Source organism: Nasonia vitripennis, chromosome 2, assembly GCF_009193385.2.
Source record: "Nasonia vitripennis strain AsymCx chromosome 2, Nvit_psr_1.1, whole genome shotgun sequence".
In the NCBI taxonomy this organism is placed as follows: domain Eukaryota; kingdom Metazoa; phylum Arthropoda; class Insecta; order Hymenoptera; family Pteromalidae; genus Nasonia; species Nasonia vitripennis.
This window is the reverse complement of record NC_045758.1, coordinates 34,110,575-34,135,108: the sequence shown is the minus strand read 5'-3', so window position 1 is coordinate 34,135,108 and position 24,534 is coordinate 34,110,575. Positions and strand designations below refer to the sequence as shown.

Here is a 24,534-nt window from a genome sequence, read left to right as displayed (position 1 = left end):
TCTCTCTCTTCTTCGCTGCAGCGCAGCATCCTTTGCCGCACCGCTTCTCGCTCTTCTTTTTGAAATCAGCTCTCTTCTCCGAACTCTCCTCTGTGCGGCCTCTCTCTCTCTCTCTCTCTCTCTCTCTCTCTCTCTCTCGTCTCCTGCTGCTATACGTGCGCGCACTGTCGCGCGAGAGCATACACACACACACATACATACCCGGCTCGAGGTACACTTTGTGTACCGTAATTGTGGCAATTTCGCGTGATTGTAAACTGCTGTTTGAGGAAAGCGCAGGCCTGCCTCGGACCTGAGCTTTATTGCGATAAATTGCGTTGTTGCGGGAAAATCGGCTTGATTGATAAGGGGAAACGCGCGCGCGGCTACGAGTCGAAAATTCTCGGTATACTCTCTGTAAAACGAACGCGCGCAGGGGGCTTTATCAAAGCGCTAAGTGGACGCGTTAACTGGCGCGCGAAACCAGTTTTGACATAAGCTTACGCGTAACTCTGACGCATCAGGATCAGCCTCGTTTACGACTCTCTCGCGAATCTCTCCTCGCGAGTGTATAAGGGGCAGCCTTTTCATACTAGCTCACTAGACAAAGCAGCGGCAGCAGCATCTTGGCTCTCTCCCCGCAAAGCTCGGACTATAGCAGCAGCAGCATCGCCTCATATACCTGCCGCTCTGTGCGGCGAACAAACTATATACACACTCGCTGGCGTACTATCCTGCAACCGGTATCTCGCGTAAGCGCATACGCGAGAGATCTTCTCCCGCTCACCAGCGTATACAACATATATGTATACATATGCGGCCGCGGAGAGCATCGCGCGCGCATCAGGCTGCATCGGTAGCATGAGTAATCCCAAAGGCCAGCTCGCCCCGCGGTCTATGTTTACAAACACGGGCGAGCGAGGAAGCGCGCGAGGAGTTGAAGGAACCGTGAATGAGTGGCGCGCCGCAGCAGCTTCTGATTTCTTTTTCAGCTGCGGCTCTCTGTGGGTGCTGGCGCCGAGATATTATGGGCTATATCCCAGAGGGGCGCGGGCGTGTTAAGCTCAATGGCTGTGAATCCGAGGGAGAAATTTTTGAGTCAACATCGCAGAGCAGCTCCTGAAGGACTCGCGCGTGTGACTCTTGAGTGTGTCGCAATGTGCGAGGTGGCTTGAATAACTGATGACGTTATCGTCCTGGATATCTCGCCTCTCGTAAGCTCCTTTGGCCCCGAATAACTCTGCGGCGCTGAATTTCTAATTCGAATTTTTGAGGCTTGTAATACAGATCGAGAAAAGTTGAGAGCGAGAGAGAGAGAGAGAATAGTGCGTCCGAGATCTAAATAAATACCTCGCGCCCATTTTCGAATACTTGACGCCTCTCGGTTCCACAGGAGTGGTCTCGCTCGTTTCACAGCTCTCGGTCCGCATAGCAGGTAGTCGAGAGGTGAGAGATGGTAATACGATACGGAAAGAGAATAATCGATTGAAAGAGCCCAGCCCCTATACACTGGAGCGTATAACAGAAGGCAAAAGTCTCCCGCGAACTGCACTATAATATGCGCCGCGTATAAATGTTGAAATGGACGCGAGAGAGGGCAGTGCAGTGCCTTTGTCGACGCAGCAGCCTGCTAAGGTCTTTGATGCTGCAATGGAGCCGACGAACGACGAGCGGCACAAAGACGAACATTGTTGAGGTTTAAAGCCTTAATGGTTCTCTCTCTGTCTCGCTCGGAGTGTAGGTTATACTGAAAGGTTTCCCCCCGTTTCCGCGTAAAGTGACCCTGTTCGATCTGATCTCATTTGTTTTGAATTTTTGCATCGATCTGTGCGGATACTGGGCAATTCGTCGAAATATTTGTTTTGAATTTTTTACGCGATCCCGTTTCCATACCATTAATCAGGTGACCTATATGAATCATTATTTGTTTACAATCCGGCTCGCATCGTTAATGGCCTTTTGATTCAAGCAGGTCGCTTCTAAGAAGTACAAATGGTTTTCCGTTCCCCGAGACGTCAACAAAAAAATAAAGGCGAAGGAAACTTTCTATGCCGAGTCGAAGGTATTTTACGACTCCGCAGTACACAAACGGATCGTAACTCCTCCGCAGCGTGAGAATTGAAGCGACAGGACGCGGCGTCGAATCTTCGGGCAAAAAGTCTTAAATAGCGTGCAGGAAAAGGTTCCCTCTCTCGGAGCTCTGGCCGAAAAATTAACGCGCCAAGAACGACAATGACGGAGTCGTCGCGCCTCTCTATTTTTTTCCAGATATTCAGCCGTAATAAGCTGGGAATTTTTTCCGCGGTACGAAATTTCGAGTCGAGAGAATTTCCGCGCGAGCTCTTTAAATCCTTCCACAGCAGCTGCTGCAAGGCGAATAAAAAGAGAAAAAACAGAGAAACTCGCTCGCATTTGCCTGGAGAAGCGAGGGAAGCAGCAGCGCGACCATTAAAGGTGAGCGGGCGCACGTCCAGAGCGTCGCCATTGAATTGTCGCGGGCGCGCTCAAACGGAATGGGCCAATTCACGCGAGCGACTCCGACACATCGAGTTACACGGCTGAGACGCTCGGCCAAGACGATAGATACAGGCTGCTGCAAAGACACAACCAAGAGGCAGAGAGCCGCACGTTCGCTTGTCGAGGGCAGGCGACGACTCAGGTGATTTTCGAGGGATCGATTCAGGTAAAACCACACCCCTTCGGCCGGAAACTGTGCTCTCTCTCTCCCCCGCCACAAAGGCTCGAGGGCTTTTCGCCGGGACGAGCATCCGTGTCTCGCTCGCTCGGCTGTTTCTGCCACAGCGAGAGAGAGAGAGGCAGGCCCTTCCCATCGGACCTTCTTGGTTGTCAGGTACCGTGAGGTCACGGATGTTTAACATTTCTCTGCCACCGACGTTGCACTGCTCTCTCTCTCTCTCTCTCTCTCTCTCTCTCTCTCTCTCTCTCTCTCTCTCTCTCTCTCTCTCTCTCTCTCTCTGGCTTTGCGCTGCCACCACCGATGCAAGCGAATCTGACGTGGACGTCCTGCCAGACGTTTGCGCAACACAACAAGCGCCGTTTTGTGTCAAGGAGCTCGCTCTGTTTTCGTCAAGAATTTACGCAGAGGTGAAGGTGGACAATTACGAAATTATTTCGACAAAACAAAGTGACGTTGAGGGGACCCATACGCACACTCGTCGCGGATAAAAGAAACGGACGTACTACACTCAGAGGGCCGAAAGACACATGGGAAATTAATGGGCGACATTCGCGTTCGGAAAAATGAAAAGTCAAATAGACGCGCGTCAGTGCTGGAAGTTCGTGCGCGATTATGTCACCTCCTCTCACGTCCTCGTGCGTTGTAGCTGAATGAAGAAGCAGCCGAGAGGCCCGGCGCGCAGGTAATTTATGACTTCTCTCTCAGACAGCCAAAGAAACGCGCGTGACACACGCACACACTCTCGGACTAAGTGGCGTGATTAATTCTCCCTGATTTTCAAACGCCGCTTATCTCCATCCACTAAAACCAACCTCTTCGATCGGACTTGCTTTATGCGCTTGGCATAATCCAATTGTTTTTACGACGCGTGAGATTTTTTCTCTGCTCTTAATATCGAATTGAGGATATTAACTTTAAAGAGCTGCCAGATTTATGCGAGCCCCAAGAGTGGCACTTATTATACGGGATAAAGTCATTTTAAGATCACGACTCGCTGAAATAAAATTCACCAAACCGTGACAGCGGATTATGCCGCTTAATCCCGGAGACAAACACTTGCTCGCACGCAAAATTTTTAACCGCTCGTTTCAGCGACTCACGAGCCTACGCACGAGACGCGCGCGATGAATTTAAACGTAAACGAGCCGACGCGCAGTCTGAGAGCATCGCGTGCGCGCGTCCCGGGGAAAAACGAGGGCGACGCGTCCTCTGCTAGATCATGCGCGAAAGCCCCTTAAATCCCCGGGTTCTCTCAGGAGCCGTATACTCCACTCACGGCTTGTCGGACGCATTTCTCTCTCTCTCTCTCTCTCTCTCTCAAACGTTAAGGACTTTCGTCCGATTGCATTGCTCTGCTTCCTCTCAAAGGTACTCGAGAAAATTGCACACACCCAGATCACGGAGTATCTTAATACAAATCATATACTCGACCCCTTCCAGGCCGGTTTCAGAAAACACCACAGTACGCAGACTGCGTTATTAAAAGTGACCGACGACGTACGCATGGCTATTGACAAAAAGAAGGTGACGCTTATGCTGCTGTTTGACTTCAGCAAGGCCTTTGACACCATCTCACCTTCCAAATTACTATCTAAGCTGAGACAGCTGGGGTTCTCTAGGGCGGCTCTCCTGTGGATTAAATCATATTTACAGGGACGATCTCAGATGGTGATTTCGAATAAAAACGGAACTTCAGAGTGGCTTGAAACCAATCTGGGAGTTCCACAGGGTTCTGTCCTGGGACCCTTGCTGTTCAGCCTCTATGTCAACGACCTGCAAAATATACTCGACGGCAACGCAATTAAACATCTTTTTTACGCGGATGACCTCCAGATCTATCTACACACCAACAAAGATAACTTCCTGGACGGCGTGGCTCGACTGGCTGAAGCGGCACGGCTGGTTTCGGACTGGGCGGAGAGCTCCGGTCTGCGACTTAACTCCGGCAAAACTAAGTCTATATTTTTCGGGTCCATGAAGAACGTTAATGATATTAAATCATGGAACATGCCTGGGGTTCCGTTGCCGGACGGAGTGATCGTCCCATTCAGTGAGACGGTCGTGAGTCTCGGTGTTGTACTGGATAGCAAACTTACTTGGAGACCGCAGGTGGATGCTATCACGAAAAAAGTCAACAAAGCCCTGTATAGCCTGCGGTTTATCAGGGGCTGCACCACTGAGACTCTCCGCAGAAGGCTAGTTGAGACACTTATACAACCGCACATCGACTACTGTGCTGTGACTATCCTGGACGCGTCTACCGAACAACGAATACGGTTACAGAGACTGAGCAATTCGTGTGTGAGATTCATCTTCGGGGTTGGGAGGGATGAACACATCAGTCCCTACCGGAGGCGTCTAGAATGGCTTCGCACCGATTCCAGAAGGCTCTACTATGAGGCCATTCTACTCTACAAGGTAATTCGGATCGGTGAACCCTCGTATCTGGCCTCATTTTTCAGCAAACACGAGCCGAGACCCTCCAGTAGGAGAGTTCCCCCGGAACTGAGCATCCCTACCGTCAGTACTGAAACCGGGGCTAGGGCCTTCCAGGTCCAGGGTGCTCGGTTCTGGAACTCTCTCCCTTCTACTCTGCGAAACCTGCCATCTCTCGCTTCCTTTAAGGGGGCACTACGGCGGCACCTGCTGGCCACGGAATCTTGACGACTCTGAGCCCTCTGGCGCTTGATTTTTAACCTTAATCTAGTTTTAATCTAGTCAGACTCGGTCCTGAGGCCGTAATAATTCATTCAGTATTACGTAATTTAGATTTCCAATGTGCAATACAGATAGGTCTATGACCAAACCATAAATGTGCAACGTAATATTTGAAAAGTTTTATGTGATAATTATATGTGACCAAATATGTTTTTATGTGATTATATGTGACGATATTTGTATATATTGTATTTTATAATTTTGTTAGACTGTAGCGACTCAGTCTATGTGACCTTAATTGTATTATTTTTTTTTTGCCTTAGCAAATAAAGACCTATCTATCTATCTATCTATCTATCTCTCTCTCTCTCTCTCTCTCTCTCTCTCTCTCTCTCTCTCTCTCTCTCTCTCTCTCTCTCTCTCTCTCTCTCTCTCTCTCTCTCTCTCGTGTGTCCCCCTCCCGAAAGAGTTTCCGACTTTTCGATAATTACTCCGTATCTCCACTTGTGATGCTGCGCGCGCTTGAAAAACCCGAGGACGCAGCTTTGGATGTCGGCGCGATTATCGCCCGCTGCTTTCGTAGAGGTTTACATCGCGTCATATCTCTCTTTTTACTTTCAGCAGCGAAAGGAAGGAGTCCAATTCGCGGCGAGCTAATTTCGTATTGCCCGGAAAGTATAGCGAATTCCGAGACTACGCGCGAAACTCGAAAAATTTGATTAAACCGCGGCATCAATCAGATAAAAAATTTTCCGGCACTTCCTGCAGCAGCAACAGCAGCAGCCGGCTCTCGCGAGATAGAATCTTCCCATTTCCCTTTATTCCGCGCGAGCCGGCGAGGAAGAAGAAGAAGAAGAAGAAGCTCGGCTATCAAGCTCCGGCGGTCCCCTTTCAAAAAATCCCAGGTCGCGCGATTCGATAAGGCGAAAGAGGTGGCTGCCTCCACACACGAGGCGTGAAATAAGTTGCGAGGCGAGGCACGCTCCCAGTCAAAAGCGCGGCGTGTCGATGTCTGCGAGAAAGTTTCGTCTCTCCGCAAATTGCGTTCCATTCAGGATTATTTGAAATTCGAGGGAATACCCGAGAAGTGCTTCCCTCTCTCTCTCTCTCTCTCTCTAGAGTACAGTGTCGCCGCTCTACGCGAGTTCAATCGAATCAGCCTTTTCTTATTCCGCGCGTGCACCACCCCCGCTATTTTTTCTCTCGTGAGAGATTCTCGCTTAATCCCGCGACACGTCTCATTTTCGTAGGGTCACGAGGGGCGACGCGCGATGCGAGTATAATTACGCTCGAGGGGCGAAAATATGACGGAGCATAAACGAGGAGGCTTGTTGCCTGCGACATTCCACAGGGGATGAGGGAGAGAGAGAGAGAGAGTATTTTCGCTCACTTGTTTCGTCCTCTCTCGGCGCGAGCGAAGTCGTCTCCGTATCGCTTTGCCCGCCGGTAATGGGATTATGCGACGGTGATGATGTATACACGAGTTTTGAATACGAGCCGCTCTGGAAGCCGAATGCCACGGGATCTAATATTTCGGAAGGTGTGTACAGGAATGGCTTTCCCCGGGCTCAATCTCGTTTGTCGCGCGAGGTCCGACAATACGTTGTAACATCTATACCGTTGAACGCAAAAAGACGGAGAAATAATCGTCGAACCAAAAGAGAGAAGAAAATCAGCGACAAGTCGAGCAGAAACGCTCGTTTCCGGGTTTTGGCAGCGTTAGCGCAGACGTCAGCAAGTGTCAGACTCCGACGTTCGCGTAATTTTTCCTTCGGCTCTCGAGCGCTGGCTGAACTTGACCGAAATTTGTCGTCCTCCCCGGCTGCATCCGTGGATGAAACGCCTCGAAAAAGAGTTTCACACGAATTGAAAAAAGCTGTATCCGCTCAATAAAACACACGAATATTTGTGAAACCCTCCCCCCTTGCACAGCGAGAGAGTATTCATCGGAACGTAATACGCCGAAAGAGCAGCAGGAGCAGAGCTAGCCGGGCTATAAAACGATAAATTCCTTTACGGGGGAGGAAGCTCTTGCCAGTCAGTATCTCCCTCGCTCTCTCTGCACCTTGCCGACTCTGGGCTTCTCTCGCGCGCAGGAAAAACGTCGTCAACGGCTGACGCGGAGAATTGATCAGTTTACCGGCTTGCGATATAAAGCAGGAGAGAGACGGAGCCAAGGTCTTTATTATCGAATTACATTGATCGAAAGCGTATCCCTCTCGTTAGGCGAGAGAGGGGGGGGGGCTGCATGATTGCCGGTCGCTTGTAATTTTCGTTTTATGGATTTCTTTATCGCGCTCGCGCAAGCGGGACGAAATTCCGCGGTGATACGCGCGCACACAGGGGGGGGGGGGACGAGGACGATATCGTCCGGTACTTAAACGTGATTTATGACCGCGAGCGCATGACTCTTTTTTGGCCTCTCGCGGATGTGTACGCACGCACGCGCTGTGAAAAATACCGGATAATCACGGAGTTTTGCGAAATATTCAACGTTGATTTAGTCTGTTTTTTAACGATCCTATTGCTACACCTGCTGGTACACGTTCTAATGTCGCAACGAGATTGTTTTGCATGCACCAAAGGTTATTGGCAACGATCGCGATAGCCGCTCCCTCATTTTTATCGGCGACTGCAAAAACAAGCGTCTCGTCGAGTTCTATAAATACGTCCAGGTTAACTCGGCGCGATATAATTCACGACGAGTCCGCGTACAGGGAGAGAAAAAGACAGGAGAAGAACCGGAGCGGCGCGCGCAGAGGTAATTTCTCCGTGTCTCGGCATTAGTATGGCCGACGACGAGTAGTACATCTCAGAGCCCGTGAAACCTCGGACGGCCTTTAATGCCGCTTAAGTGGCGCTTAACGGCGCCTTTTTATTCCGCCCCGACTGGCGCGCTAACGCCGTCTCTTGCGCGAAACACCTGCGGATGTATGTATTCCTATACGAGGCGAAATTGCGAAGGCCTCGTTAAAATCGACGTTTGTTTTCGCGCGCTCGTTGCAAGAGTTAATAACGCCAGGTTACATCGCAGAGTTACGATCGTCTGCCGAGTCGTAAAGAAAGACGATCCATATACGTGTAACACTACGAGCGGCCGAGAGAAAAAAGTAGTGTAATGCAGAATGTATATGTATAAGCGTCTCTCTCCCCAGCGCACATCGGCGTGACCAAAGTTTTCCAGCCCGCGCGAGTATACCATTTGTTTTAACATTCTCCATTTCGCGCTTCTGTAGGCCACGGCGCACGCACTGTGCCCCGAAATATCTGCGATTGATGTAAGACGGATTGATAGGTAAACACGCGAACAGCCGCACACACGCACGGACGCCTGCGAATAAGCGAATGCCGATACAGCGAACGCGGCTCCATTCAGCGGTATGGACGCGTATACCTAAAACTCAACCGGGCCTTGCGAACTCGCGCACGGCTGCGCGGGAACCGTGCTATTACGCGCGCCTTGCGCTAATCCAATCACGATGTATTATGCTCTCGCGAACGCAGTGTAAATATATGCGTGATTTCCCTTACCGCAACAGCAGTGCTTCCTTGCGTTATACACCCGAAGAAGAAGATGAAGTTCTTGCGATTACACAGCTGTGCCGGAGTCGGACTTCTTGCCTCGACGGCGCAGGAGCTATTACGCGCGCGTTTTTCCCCTGCCTCCGAGGGCTTTTTCGGCTCATCAGCGCGTGTTTTCGCCGCCGCGAGCGTATCCCTCGCTATTTACACCGTCGCGCGGTGAATTTGTTAAACTTTCCCGGCTAAAATCACTCCCGAGAAAGTTAACGATTCGGCGACTCAATTACGCCCCCTGACGCCTCGTTTTCTCCGTGCTTGTATTCTATAGCACAGCTTCATCGAAATACTTGCGAGTGCAGTTACAATTTAGAGCACTTTGAGCCAGGGCCGGGATGTATCGAACTACTAGCATGCTCCGCGCGTATATGGGCTAGCGCGTAAACCTACAGGTTTTATTACTGCTCAGCGGGCTTTGCTGCTCCCGGATAATGAGCTGCGCTGTATATATCGCTCTCGGCGAATAAACTTCATGACTGGCGTTTTAGAACGAGGCGTAATCTTTTAATTGGGTTCCTCGAGTTAAAGGGGGGATTTGCATGCGCGTATGACTCAACGAACTTACTGCGATACAAATAGCCTGGTCCAGCTCAGAAACTCACCTGAAACATAAAAAAAGTGAAATTTAATAACCATACGCGGAGAGTATTGTAAAAATGATTCGCCAAACGGAACTCTAACGCCTAGCGGCTCCGACTAATGTGGGTCATCTCTCACTGGCATCTCTCACGGTTCTCATCGCGAACGACGGGAGGAGGCATCGCAGACGCATAGACCGCAGACTAGCGGGAAGCTTATTTCCTGAGCCTCAGCGCGCTACACGACGCACGAAGAATAAGAAGACCAAAGAGGCTGACGGAAACGCGCGCGTGCACACACAGCCCTTTCGCTCTTTCCTCTTCTTCCTCGCTCTCTGACACAGATATTACGCAAAGCCGTCGTCGCGTGAGAGCCGAAACGGCCCAGAAAGAGAAAAATAAACGACGCGCTCACGGAAAAAAGGCCTCTTCGGTAATAACTAGCGAGAGAGATAAACGCGCGCGCGCGGGAAGAGAAAATTATACGATAGAGAGGCATGAAAGTTTAATGCCACCGAGAGAGAGAGAGAGAGAGAGAGAGAGAGAGAGAGAGAGAGATAGAGAGAGAGAGAGAGAGAGAGAGAGAGAGACGAGTAAGAACAATGCGCTCAACGCGCGCCAAGTGTGTACGAGCATTATTGTAATACAATGGAATCGTGTGTTTTTAGAGCCCGCGGCGGGGATTTTCACTGCACGCGCGCGGGAAAACGCCTTCGAAAATTGTATATAACCGCGAGGGCTCTTGCGTTAAAAAGCAGTGGTTTTGATCGTCCATTTTATTAGCATCCAAACAATAACGGCCTCGTCTCTCGGGAGAGACGTCAGAGAGTAATGAAAAAGCAGCGTCATTCGTAAAATTTTTTTAATAACACTTTTCCAAACGGAATCGCAGTAACACAGGGTCGTCGCTCTCATTTTCCTGCGGCACGCGCGAGAAAGTATCATAATGAAGACGTCGCTGCGCCGCACACAAAGCGTGATGAGAAAGCCGAAGGAGGAAAGTACGAGTAGGAAAGCGAGAAGAAAAATCAGAGCGACGTGCAGGCCTCTCTCTCTCTCTCTCTCTCTCTCTCTCTCTCACACTATGCGCGTATCGTGCGTCACGCGCTCTCAGGTCCCTCAATCACGCAAAGTGCCTCCATCCTCCTTGCCCCGCTCCGCAGCGAACTATACAGCGCAGTGTGGAGCGCATGTAAGGGGCGGGTATGCGCGCTCATAGTCCGCGTGTGTAAACGTGACTTACGGCGTTGCCATTTGCGTGAACAATGTATCGGGGGAGGCCGTCGTCGTCGCGCTCTATATGTATATGCGCCCAGCTCTCTGATATAGAGGCTCTCTCGCGGGGGGCTCCCTGTGTGTGCAGGAAACAAAGGCCGAAGGTGCAGGGCTAGCTGAAAAATGGAATCGAGGGAGGAAATGGGATTGTGGAGAGAGAGAGAGAGAGAGAGAAAGAGAGAGAGAAATGTAAATGCGCGTAAAGAGCTGCTTCTGTTGTGAGCCAGGGGGAAGTAATAAGGAGAGGCTATGCATGAAGCAAGAAAAACTTATGAAAATAGAAACTGGATCTAAATTTGAGATACGAACTGCGTGTGTGTATACTCGAAGCTAGATTAGCGATTCAAGGCAGAAATTGTTATTCCGAAATAAAAAAACCAGAGGCGAACTCTCGTTTGACGTAATGCAACTCGACCACGACACACTGGCGCGTTTGCATTATCGAGCGGCGTGCGCAAAAAGCGACCGCGGAGTTGGAAGCAAACATCGACTAGCCAACGCTCTCTGTGCACTCAAAATTATCCGCAAACTCGAAATCCAAATAAACACGAAAAAACAGTAAGCCTGACCGTCGTATACACGCACACACACAAGCGGAGACAAACAGCCGAAGAAGCGACGCCGCATCGCCGGAGGAATCTGAAATCAGGTGAACGCGCGCGCCGAGCTGCGCCAACTCGACGTGACTGCAATATGCAAACTTCCGTCGTCGCCAGCGCCGCCGCGGCTACATCCAGCGATTCACTCGCGGAACTTTGGCAGCCAAGCGAGAGCTGCTGCTGCTGCCACTTGCCGCGAACAATATCATAACGACTGGGTGAGAGAGCAAGCCGCGAGAGAGTTTTCGCTTGATCGATCTCTGACGCTGCGCACTTTTTTCGCTGTAACAAGCCGAGCTCGGGTTGATATTATCAAACGGTGGCGTGTTTGCGCGAGAGCAGCGATATGCACATTACACCAAACGTGGCTTTGCTCTTGACATGTGCAAAAATTCGCTATGTATGACGCCGGGCGTTTTCATTTTCTTGTCAAAACAACATTTAAATACAAGTCAAACGCAGCAGTGAGAGCAAACTCGCACTCGTTGTCTTTTATGCGTTTCGCGCGCAGGTCGTATTTTTTTTTTCGAATATATAACGCTTTTTCGCGGAACATTAATTGCCTTTCAAAACGAGCGCGCGGTCATCAAAGCTCTCGCGTGTTTAAAAGCAAAGTGCATCGGCGTTGGCCTCAAACACGCTGCAAGCAGAAGAACATGGCCGGGAGGCGTTTGGTTATATATACAAACCAAGAGCGTGTGTCGGACGCGTATATCGTAGTCAATTGCCGGGCCGCTTTTGCTCTCTCGCGGCGGCGATGCATCGAAATGAGCCATCAATAAACATTTACCATTGGTATGCAAATCCCTGTGTGTGAGAGTGAGCGCGACGTCACTTGGTGCGCTCAAGTGACGCCGCTCTAAAATTCGCGCCCTATACCCTCGGCCGGTTGTACGCCCGGCGGCTCTCTCTCTCTCTCTCTCTCTCTCTCTCACTAGGACGCGATGCATGCGGACGGCCATATAGCTCGAGGACCTGCTGGCGCTGTCGGTTGCCAGGAATCGCGAATTCATGTTCATAAGAGCTCGAGAGCCTGGTTTGGATAATAATTGATGACGGCTCGCCCGAACCGTGTTGCATTGGTTAATGAGGTTTGACGACAAATTGTGTATTGTTATTCGGGATTTTTGAGGCGCGATTAATCATTGTTGTTGTTTGCACCGCTGAAACGACGAGTGCGCTGTGACGACGCGATGAATTTTTTAATTACTGATACGCCGAATATTCCACTAGTTAATTGATGATTCAGGAAAGGATTTTAATTTTTCATCGCGCTGCATCGCTGCTTTTAACATTTTTTTACTTCTAAAAAACGTTGAAAGTCGCTTCTTCACTTTTATCTATTTTCACCGTAGGGAGTAAACTTGCGTCGAGCCGCACTGCGGGCTATTTTAAAATTATTTTCTAGAAAAATTGGTTACGCTCGCGCTCTCGGCTCCGCGAAAAATGATTTATTTTCCATGCTCCCCGCGTTAATTTTAAACAGAAAAGTTGTAATTTCCGAAAACGCTTAAATTTAATTCAAAAGAAAAAACGATGACGCGCTGCTCTCGTCCCGAGTTAATAAGACAATTTCGCATCTGGCGCTAACTCCGCGCTTAAACTATTTACCGGCTTATGACCCATTTCTCGGCAAGTGACCCCTTAAAAATTAAACATGCCAGCTCGCCGGTAAATCGAGAGAGAGGCGGCTGCTGGTGGTTTTGCAATTCGCCCAAGTGCAGCACGGCAAGATTTCCGAGGGCCGTTCGGAGAGTATCTCCGAGTAGCCATTCACTCGTCCGCAGTGTGTACACTGTACGCACGGGGCTATAGCTGCGCGACATTTCCTTAATGGCGTGCTCACGACGGCCGAAGAATTTGTATTCTAATTATTTTCCCGCTCTCTCGAAGCGAGGGCTTGATGGAAGGAATTTATGTATGCGCACGTGCCGGCCGAGCTTTGATTCTCGACGCGAGATCTTCGAGGGCTGATTTGTTGTATGAAAAATGCATGAGAGTAAATGGATAATACACGGATCAATTTCAGCCGATTATTAGCAGCAGGTAACAATCGGGATAAATTTTTCGAAATTACCAGAGAGATTCGCGACCTACCGGCGTTATTATTATACGTATAAAGCGCGTAAAAACACCGCGACTTTTAATTAACAAATAACTGGCGGTAATTTCCGGGGAGGGGAGGGAGACTTTTACGATCGGCGTAAAATCGGGGCGTAGCGAGGAAACGCGAAAATTTCCTCTATAATAATAATAGCGCGACGAAGCAGCAGCGTGCAGGGGATAGAATTCGCGCGCCCATTGCGTGTCGCCAAAGGATTTTACGATCCCAAAGAGGAAGAGGAGAGAGCGCGAGATGCCAAGCGTGTCATCCTCTTCCTCTCTATTTTCCCTGCTCAGCTCTCCCCGGCCTCTATACTTCCATTCGCCGACTTTTTCGGTACACCGGTTTTTACTCTCCGTAGCCCTCGCGACTCTCTGCATTCCCGTGGCTTTTAAAAATCTCTCGGTTATAAATTTTTTACGCGGACGAACCAATGATATTCATCGCGCGATTCTAACGTCGAGGCGCGAAATTTTTCTCCCGCGTTCCCTTCGTTATACTCGTCGCGCATTCTCCCAGGATCCTCTCTCGCATGGCGTGTTGACGCACCATCAGGAGTAGGTATATGTATGGAGATGTACCAGACACGCCCTGGGCTCTCTCTCTCATCCCGGATCTGCTGCTCGGAGGCTGCGATCGTAAATGCTGTTATGGCGTGAGCGCGAACTTATCGTCCTCTCTGCCAGTCCCTCTCCGTGTCCTGGAGCCGCTGCTGCTACTGCAGCCCCCCGGTGGGAGGCGAATGGCTGCCTGCGTAAAAATTCAATCTGGGGATTTTCAATTTTACATTCGCCCTGTCCGCTACTGTGCTCTCTGCGATACTATACGGGTGTCCTTCTCGCTCGTTATACGCTTCTCCGGGAGTTTCGCTCCCATACGCAGTAAGAGAATTGATAGGCCAGTGTGTACGAGATTAATCGCGTCGGTGTGAATTTTTTTTTCCCTTTTTGTATAAACATAGAAAGAATTTTCGTCATTCATCCGCTTCATTACACGCCTGAAAAACCATTACACCGGAGCTGTAGCAACAACGAAGGCCTTTCAACCCAGAGCAGCAAAGTTATTGAAAGCGTCACGCAGCGCGCGCTCGCGGCCTTTTCGTGCGGTGATCCCTATACACGTACTTTTCATGCGGCATGACACCGCGAAACGCCGCGCGCGGCATCGATTGGACCCGCATTAAGCGCTACGCGTGAGATAATTTTTACAGGTCGCCTTTACAGATAAAATGCGTTTACCCGCAACATAATGTCGCCGAAACATTCCAAGCTGGTAGCGGCGCACGCAGATGTACGGTCTATATCTGTAGGTAGTGGAGCGAACTGCACATTCAAATTACGGCTCGGCATGGCAGTTCGCACGTCTCCAAGACATTCACGAGCGCACGCCTCACCTCCGGCAATATAATCAGCCGGTCCTCTCCCCCCCCCCTCACTCTCTCTCTCTCTCTCTCTCGCTCCATAGTTACACGCCAGCTTACACGGTTGGTACATCGCGCCGCGTGCCTGCGTCCCCGTATAGTAGTCTGGAGATTATATCAGAGGCTGGTAGTGTTACAGCGGTGATATAAATTTGGACGGAGACATCGACGCGCGCAATTCGGAGCTGAGTTGACCGAGCTCTCGTCGCGAGGCATAGTTGCGCCAACTCGTCGCGTCGCGGTAAGGCGCACACGGCCAACTAATAATATTCCCAATCGAAGGAGCTGCCGATAAATATAACGGAGGACTTCCGACGCACTCATATCCATCCCCGGCGGCGCTGTATACGGTGTATGTGTGCCTGCAGCCGCAGGACGAGGGTGTGCGAGTGGTATATCGCAAAACAAGCTCTCGGGCCATATTCATGTCCGCGAACTACGATTTCCCCCCTACTGCCGGTCCGCAGCGCGCAGCGGCAGCTAACTCATTGTACTCGTAGTGGCCGGCCCCCGCAAATACGCTGAATATGCATGAAGCTGCAGCGGCGCGTACACGTACGCGAGAGAGGAGCTACGGGCCGTCCTCGAATTAGGTTTCCCCGGGGCTGCTACACTGTACTCGCGATTGCTGGGATACACGTATAGCTGCACACGCTCTCTCTCTCCCGACTGTCTGTCTGAAGCTCGTCTCTATCTCTCCTCCGCTGCTGTACTCTCTGCCACCTTGTATCTCTCTCCCTCTGACTGCGGACGGAGTTCGCCGTGTCTTAATTACTGCCTTTACTCTCCTCCTTTGCCTAGTCGCTGAGTCAGGGGGATGTTTATGCGGCTCGAGTTCTATGCGGAGCCGCATCGGGAGAGTGCATTGGATTTGGGGGCCGCTCTGGTGGATTGCGCCTGGGGCAAATTAATCGAGGTGTGTCCCGTGCTGTTATTGTTTTAAACAAATCAGTCGCGAGAGAAAACGGCGCAGAAGCCAGTAATTCACCGGCGCGCGGCGCTCGACATGTATATTGATTCGCGCGCGCGGAGTGAACAGGGCGCGTATAGATACGGGAAACAGCGAAGAATATATCGCGCGCGATTTTCGGAAAATTCTCCTAACCTGCTACGCCGGGGCTGTTTTAGCATTGTGTGCCGCGACGCCGCCGGCTTGAATGCTAATAGGGTTTTCCTTCTATTTGCAATTCGAGCCGTGTGAAACGGGCATTGTTAAGCGCGAGCTCGGGGAGCAAATATGAATCGCAAAAATGCACAGCTGCTCTGGCTTTTCTGCGCGCAGCGCGAATCGATATCGCCGCGTTTCGTTGAATTTTACAGCAGAGCGCGAGGATCGTTAAGTTCCTTTAATCCGCCGCGGCTCTATTTCACTTAGGTATATTCGCCCCCGAGTCTAGTGTACACATATTTTCACCTCTTCGAGCGCCCTCTAGATAAGGTTCCTCACTTTTGATTTACACGAAATACGCTATACTTGTACGTAATTATTCTAGGAAAAATAAGCCACCGAAAAAAATGGATAATAATCTTGCGAGCCGAGCACTTAGACAAGAAAATTTGAAATTTCTCGTTTTGGGGACCGGACTTCGGCAGCGCCCTCTAAAACCAGTTCCTCATCAGGGATCATCGTCAAAACTGACATTTAGCCATTTTTTAAGCAAAATAATCATTACTCATTATTAAAAAGTGACCAACTAAAAAAAAATGTTTCGTTGCTAGAAACGTTGCGAACTTCAACTACATTATATCCCGTACCGGAGAGGACAACATCATCGCGATACAGCACGGACCGTTTTAACGTTCACGCGCACATGTGTGCGGGATCGCGCAAGCTCGACCTAATTGTGTTGAACTGCGAACTTGCGTTTCCAGCCCTACACAGGAGATCCTGCGGGCTCAGCCGCAGCAAGCTCGCGCTTTTTTCCGCTTCATTCGTGCCAGTTTACTCGCCGCGTGAGGGAGTGAGCGAACTCTCGCAAATATCAAGTTTGTATATGCGAGGAACTCAGCTAACTCGCCTGCGTTAGACGGTCTCTCTCTCTCTCTCTCTCTCTCTCTCTCTCTCTCTCTCTCTCTCTCTCTCTCTCTCTCTCTGCATCAGACGCACTTCATTCTCCGACTACTGCGTGTACTGCTGCCACTGCTCCATTCTCTACTCCCTCATTATTAACCTGCCGCTGTGTGGATATAATTAGCTTAATGTAGTGCGACGACTGCTCGCTAATGGTGTACCTGCGACGACGACAAAGAGCTTGTAGAATAATTTCTTTCTTTTTAAAATTTTCGCGATGCGCGTTCGCGTCGTAGCGCGTATACTCTAATTGCCGGGCGATTTTCGCAAAGTGGCAGGGCTATGGAGAAAAGAATATAACGACTCGCGAAGCAGCAGCAGCGCTAGTTTTCAACAAAAAAAAAAAAAATTGCCTATACTGCCGGAGAGAAGCCGTAAAAAGAGTATCGACGCTTGAACAAATATTTTTTCGCGTTACACCGAGCCATAAAGACCGCGCGCGCACGCGGCAATTAAACGCAATTTCGACAACAAAATCCGGAACAGCTGCGCGACATCGAAATCCCATCACGCGATTCGGCTGTAAAACGCAGAGGTAAAATCTGCCCCTTTCGTCTCGGCTGCAACGATCGCTTTTTTTCTCTCTCGGCAAATCGCAGCGGCAGCAGCTAAGCAATCTGCATTATTCGAGTCGGCGAGAAAACACACGAGCGAAGGAGTGTGTGTATAGGCCAAAGTAGGGGGGAAAAAAGAGAAGGTATTCGCAGATTGCCTGTTATGAGGAGTAGTAGTCGTCGTCGTCTCGGCGGCGGCGGCAGCGAGAGAGAGAGGGCGAGAGAGAAAACTGTGAGAAACAGCTGATGCCCCGGGCGAGATATCGACCGTGAGGTCGTTAGAGCTAACTATGACTTTGGCGGGGAATCGAAGCAGAAACGAAGTTTGCAGCCCGAACTGCTGTGCTCACGAACTTGCGCGCCGCGTACACCGCACGAAAAGCCCACCGACGGTTAGCAAAGACAATGGAACGAGAGCTCCTCTTCTTTTTCTTCTTTTCTATTTTCGAGACCCGCCACCGTTTAACTCACACACTATACCGCGCTCTTGTAATCACCGAAGAAATTAGTCGGGGAAAATTGAATGGCGCTGCGTGTAGACTCGCGAATTCGTCCCGTTTCTCAACTAGATTATTTTTTTTTCTCCTGACGAAGGAGGCTCCAGAGCCGTAAAAACAATGCGATCGGAATGACGTACGGCCTATATCCTGCGCTCCTCTTCCGGCGCATCGCGTCGGGGTATAATAAGATCGTAAAAGCGATGATGGAGGAGGGGCGTATAAGGAGCACACATATCCCCGCAAGAGAGAGAGAGAGAGAGAGAGAGAGAGAGAGAGAGAGAGAGAGTCTCTGTACACGTTTTCTCGCAAATGGCGGTAACGAGTGCGAGAGCTCTACGCTCTCCCATTAATTTTTCCTGCATCTCTCCCTCCCGTCGTTACGCTACGTCTCTAAATTCGCCTGCTCCTTTCCGGAACGTCGTATCTCCTCTGCTTTTACGCGACTACGTTCTTTTTGCTGCGCGAGTGTACGCATGCATCTTTCTCTATTTGTCATATGGATTTACACAAGTTTCTTCCTGAGTGTGTGTGTGTGCTCTCTCGCGGAGGGCAATGGATGGTCGTCGTAAAAAAGAGATTCGGGCCATCTTTGTAAATCATACTCGGCCGTGTATCGAGAGAAGTCGTGTATACGGTATTTTTTTGCTCAATTCCCGTTTTTCTCTCGTATATTAGCATTAGTCACTCTCGCCGCGCTGAGAAGAACGAGAGAGAGAGAGAGAGAGATAAAAGACGGAAGTAATTAATAGCGTCTCCTAATAAAACCGCGGGGGTAATATATTGTCTCGGAGTCACCTCTCTCTGTCGGCAAAAATTTATTATTCCGAGCAATTTTTCTCTCGCGAGGAGGCGAACACAATAAACAAAAGACCTCCTTAATTATTTTTTCCATCCTCCATACCTCGCTCCTCGCCCACACACATCTATTTATCTATCCATTTACCTCCGGCACATATAATACACGTATACACTTCTCTCCCGATTCATTTCATCCCCGGACTGCCAACTATATCGGCTGCTGCTGCTGCCACCCCCGCAACACATCTCGCCACTTTTCTCGTCTCTCCGCGTCGTCGCCCTACTTTTCGCAAAGCTCCCACCCTACGTGTACGCGTATAGTCGCACATACACACTCCCACAGTTCGGAGCCATAACGGCCGGCTGCACACGCGTAAATATTTATGCGGACGAGGTGCGGAGGAGTAGAGCAGCGCAGCCCCTGCCCTCTGAATTTTCCGCAAGAGTGTCGATCTCTTCGACTGGCCGCGTTTTTCCCGGGGCGTCGTTGCCGATTGAAAGACTTTATTCCCCGGTGGAAGAGCGGGCGCTTGTTTATTATCACGATCAGCCGCTGCGTGAAATCTTCCGTCTCTCCGCAGCTCATCAATCAAGGAAACTTATTTGCATCGCTACTGGGGTCGTAAATATGAATGCCGATATAGGGCGATACAACTTTCGACGGTATTATTAGATGTGTATTTCGACGTCCGGATCATTCGTCAGGGACGAGTCGAAAGTAGTTTTCTTAATGGCGTTGCCAACTTTTTCTCGACACTCGAGGGGGGAGAGGGGGAGAGATACAGCGCGGCGCGCATTCTCTGAATTACACCGGCCGGATAGCGATAATCGATATAAGCTCGAGAGAAGCGAGTAACTAAAGCAGTCAGGAATCGTTCGAAGAAAAACTCGGGGGTAAGCTTCTTTAGAAGGGGTTATATTCTGGATTATTCGCGCGTGTGTAATGCATGCAAAATACGGACAATTTTCTCCGCTATAGCATTTTGAATGGGTGGAATTTAATCGGCAGATGATCGTTTTTTTTTACGAAGCGACGGACTTTTACTCTGATTAAAGTCGGGGGGATTAGCGAGGACCTTTAATTAATGGATATCGGCTAAAATGTAGGTCAGATGTGTCCATTAAATTATGCAGAGAGAAGTGCAAGCTTAACTTGTACGCGAGAGAGAGAGAGAGAGAGAGAGAGAGAGAGAGAGAGAGAAGGGCAAACTCGGGTATTTTTTGCGCGCGCCGCTATATACAGCGAATTTCGTCGAGTAGGGGATGCAAAAAGCTTTGCGCATAATAGTGTGCGGACAGTACACTCGAGAGCAATAACCTCTCCTGCATCAAAGTACAGATTTTTTTTTCAAAGTTGTCCGGTTTATTAGTTTTAATCGAGTTTAATCATCTCTCTCCGCGCTGATTAGATCAAAAAGGTCTATTCAATCAGCCGCTGATAGAATCTAATTTATTAGGAATTTCAGTGCGCGGCAATTAAGATCTCGTGACTCTGATTAATGACCGCAGGAATAATTCGAAAAAATCGAGAAAGAGTAGCGACGGAGCGAGCGAGTGTGTAACGGCTATGGATCCCATCGCCCTTTACGTGTACACAACAACAGGGAACCCTCGGCGCAAGCAAATCAGCGGAATCTGCATGAACGTCGATTCGAAGGAAACAGCAGCAGTCGAATGTAATCGAAACACAGCGGTGATATAGCCCGAATTTAAATCGCGAAGAAGACGGAGAGTGAGTGAGCGAGAGAGGAAGGAAGTTGCTCTCTGAGCGCGGAGGAATCGGTCAAGTCGTGTGTACAGCTCCGCAGCAGCAGCAGCAGCTCGGTCCCGAGTTCAACGAACCAGCAGCGGCAGCGCAGCACCTACTCTCGCGCTCTATAGTGTATACCTACCTACTACTCCCTCTCTGTTATACTCAGCTCTCGCGTACTACTACGTTATAGTCGATCCGAGAGAGAGAGAGAGAGAGAGCCTATACGTATACACATCGAGAAAGCGACTCGACGCTATAACATACCTACACATATACCTACAGCGTCTCTCGTTTCCTCATTGACCTCCATCTCGCGCTACAGCGAGCTGCTCTCTCGCGCTCACTCTCTCAGACGCTCTCCTCTGCTCCGGGATGATAGTGAAGGTGAAGCGAGTGCCGGGATATACGCGACGAGCTCTTACGGCGTTATGCCCGGCTTCATTGTAATGCACGCTTTCACGTGTGCGCTCTCGCAGTGCTGATGCCCCGATGAGAGAGAGAGAGAGAGAGAGAGAGAGAGAGAGTTTGTGTATTATACTGCAGTGTGCGTGCATCGCCGCCGCTGCCGGTAATTTATAAGCCGTAATTTGCGCCGCTCCGCTGCTGGGCTTGCGTGTGAAAGTGGATGGATTTAATGAGAGTGAGGTAATAGTTGAGAGGGCAAGCGCTGCTGAGAGTGTTATGCGATGCGGCTGCGCGCTACGGGTGTAAAAATAAAACTAGCTGATTTTCGCTCCCTGGGAACAAATTCAATCTCTCGCCGCGTGTGCGCGAGGATTTACCTGTTTAGTTTTAATCCGAATAGTGTTTGTAGACGTATAGTGTATGCGCAAACAGTAAACGCGATCGACGCTCGCGACCATCGTTCACGATAATCTGCAGGACCGGTTGCAGTAGAAGCTTTTTCAAGATATCTCGAATAATACAATTTCGCCTCATCAATAACGAAATCTCTCGTTTGTATACACCGAGAGAGAGGCCCGGCATTTGAATAAACCGTTCGATATCCCGATAGCCTAATTACACTCGAATCGGCGCAAGCTCACCAATCAAGTCTCTTGGTCGCAAAAACGAAGCGCCGCAAAGATAAAAGTAGCAGCAGCAGCGGCATAGCGACCGCAAAAAGTCCCGCGAGACGAAGATGATGCCGCAGTGCAGTGTCCCGGCTGCTGCTGCTGCACAATTACACCCCTGTGGGAGGCGGGAGACGAGATACGAAACACACACATACACCCATAGACTGTAGCGCAAGAGGGAAAAAGGTCCGAATAGAAAGCTCTCCTCCTCTGCAGACATAATTGCGCGGCGAGCGTGATAAGAGGCAAAGAGGCGCAAGCGCTAAAGTTAATTGCGAGACCGGTCGCCGCACCACACGCTCTCGGTACTGTTATGTGTGCGGGTAGGTACGTAGATAGACGCTACGTCGCCCGCCCCCCGCGAACCGGAATTGCAAAAAGTGCCACTTCCGACGACTCGTGTTTTGCGAAGCCGGTGGAGCGAGTCGCCGTATAGTCGCGAGGAATTCTCTGATACCGCGAGTTTGGAGAGCGTGGAAATAATCGTCGTTGCATCGTTTAGCGATACTCGGGCTGGAATGCAGGAAATGCGCTTTTCCGGATGACTCTCTATCTCATGGTGGTCTAAAAAGCCAAGAAGTGTTTATTTACCTTGGCAGCTGCAGACGTCGAGTGGCTGTTGCCGAATCGATCACGCACTATATGTATACCGTCCCACGATTGTTTCGGGGCTTATTGCAGCTGTCATTTGCGCGCGAGAATAACACGGGTCGACTCGTGTGCAGCAGGTGACGAAGACTTTTAAAATGTCCTCGGATGGATGATGCCTTTACACATGTCGGGATTTAAAGGGATGCCGATGTAGATTCGCTGAATCATAAACGCGATCTCGTTGCGCATAATGCAACGCAAATGCGGAGCACCGGTTAATTAGATAGAATGTAAAGTTTTAATTAGAGACTAATTAACGGTTAATGTTTGTCATTTGCGAGCGTGTGTGTGTGTGTGTAATCCAGCGAGCCAGCGCCGGGAAGGCATGCGCGCGCGATTGATGATCGATAGACTTTTCACGTGATACCCATCGAGAGAGAGAGAGAGAGAGAGAGAGAGAGAGAGAGAGAGAGAGAGAGAGAGAGAGAGAGAGAGCTAATGAAGCCTGCATGATTTATTGATCATGTTCCATTAAATGCCCATAGTCTGTAACGCTGATAGATGAAGCTAGCAAACCCGTTGCGGTCGTTCGACTTTTGGAGGTTAGACCAACCAACGACGATGTTACGTTAAAACATGCAAAACAGCAAGGTTATGGTGCCCCCGTACCTGTTTGCCCTGCAGAGAAGCCACGAATCTGCGAATCCCCCTCCGAGTAGGAATCCCTCGAACGGCGGAAAAAAGCAGACAGCGGCAGCAACAGCCTGTGATTCGAGGAACACTGCAGAGAGCGGCGTCAGGCGTTCTCCCGCGCAAACGCTCGCACGGAACACAAACAACAAAAAACTGGCACAAATATCGCGGCTGTTTTATCACGAGTCAGGCACCGCATGTACGCACACAAGGATACAGCAGAGTATAACACGCAGAGAAGATCGAGTGTACTGTACGCGTACACGAGTGCACGCTTTGAACTTGGCGCTGCATACACCGCACGGCGCAGGTACCGAACACACTGTCTCTCTCTCTCTCTCTCTCTCTCTCTCTCTCTCTCTCTCTCTCTCTCTTGGTCACAAAGAGCGGCGATTAATTATATCTCGCACCGGTCGCGAGCGAAAAACAAACGAACACGCGGACGCGCAGGGCAGTGTGCACGAAGAGGGCGAGCAGGTGCAACAGCGTATATATAGTTATATACGGCGTAGACAGCAGCGTGAGGGACAGCGACGCAGAGTATGCGAGGCCCTGCCGGGTACTGAGGACAGCAGCCGCCGGAGAGAGCGAGCAAGAGCGTCGTCCGGGGGTTCGGCGCGCTCCGCTCTATGCCTCTCGTCCTACGGAAAGAGCGAGAGAGAGAGAGAGAGAGAGAGGGACGCCGGGCTATCGAGCGCACCTCCGCGCGTCGGCCAATCGACGCCGCCGGCGCGCCAAAGCCACGGCCAATGGCGCGCCGAGTCGCGGCAGTGGCGTAGCACACGGAGGACCGAGGGCGCTCGCGAAATTTCACCATCGGAGATGCTCTCGCTTTCTCTCTCTCTCTCTCTCTCTCTCTCTCTCTCTCTCTCTCTCAGAGTCTCAGTTACTTACTAGCAGGTATGCGAGCATTGGCGAGTACCCGTGCGCGTGCCAGGTGCGATTATTGCAGGTCTAATTAAATTTCGGTGTAATTTTCGCGCCCTTTTTTAAATCCTGATATTCGAACGTTCATCTTTACAACCGTTCAGCCGAGGATTCGAATTCCAAAAGTAAATCACCCAACACACGCGGGTACAGCGAATCGCACAAAGCCCAATCGAGAGTACACAACGATGAGTTGATTGATCACGAGGGGTCCTGATCATTATCACCTGCGCATATAACGTATCCCGACACCCAAGCGCACCGCAGCGCCACCTCGTAATAAACGGCGTTACACTTCAGAGCACTGAGCGCTGCGCAGAGATGCGTGATTACGCTTGGGGGAAGGAGCTAAGGCTCTATTGCGCACTGATGCTGCTCCGGAAACGCATTTGATAGTCGCTATAATTGCCGGCGGAGTACGAGTGCATTTCGGCTCCCGACTTAGTTACACGCCTCGGAATGCTATATTCGCGTGTAATCGACCTTTGTTTGCGACCCTGAAATATTGATAGTAAGCGCGAGAACCGCAGCCGATGCGATAAAGTATGCAGCGCCTAAATCCTGCAGCGTATATAGCTGCTAGACTGCAGTAGCGCTAGTGGCGCGCATATGAATTATAGAGATCTGCAAAACGGGATCACTTTGAATGAAGGCGCGCGGCGCGCGGAATCCTTGCAAATG

The 24,534-nt window shown here is 50.3% G+C and overlaps 1 protein-coding gene across 1 annotated transcript in view; it reads right to left on the bottom strand.

Moving 5' to 3' along the window:
* The window catches only part of LOC100119623 (protein turtle), a 186,552-nt gene extending 163,064 nt beyond the window's left edge, over positions 1-23,488 (bottom strand). The window contains exon 1 of the mRNA XM_032597512.1: positions 22,903-23,488. The gene's annotated coding sequence lies outside the window, so the exon portion shown is untranslated. The remainder of the gene's footprint in view (positions 1-22,902) is intronic.
* Between the last annotated feature and the right edge of the window lie 1,046 nt (positions 23,489-24,534).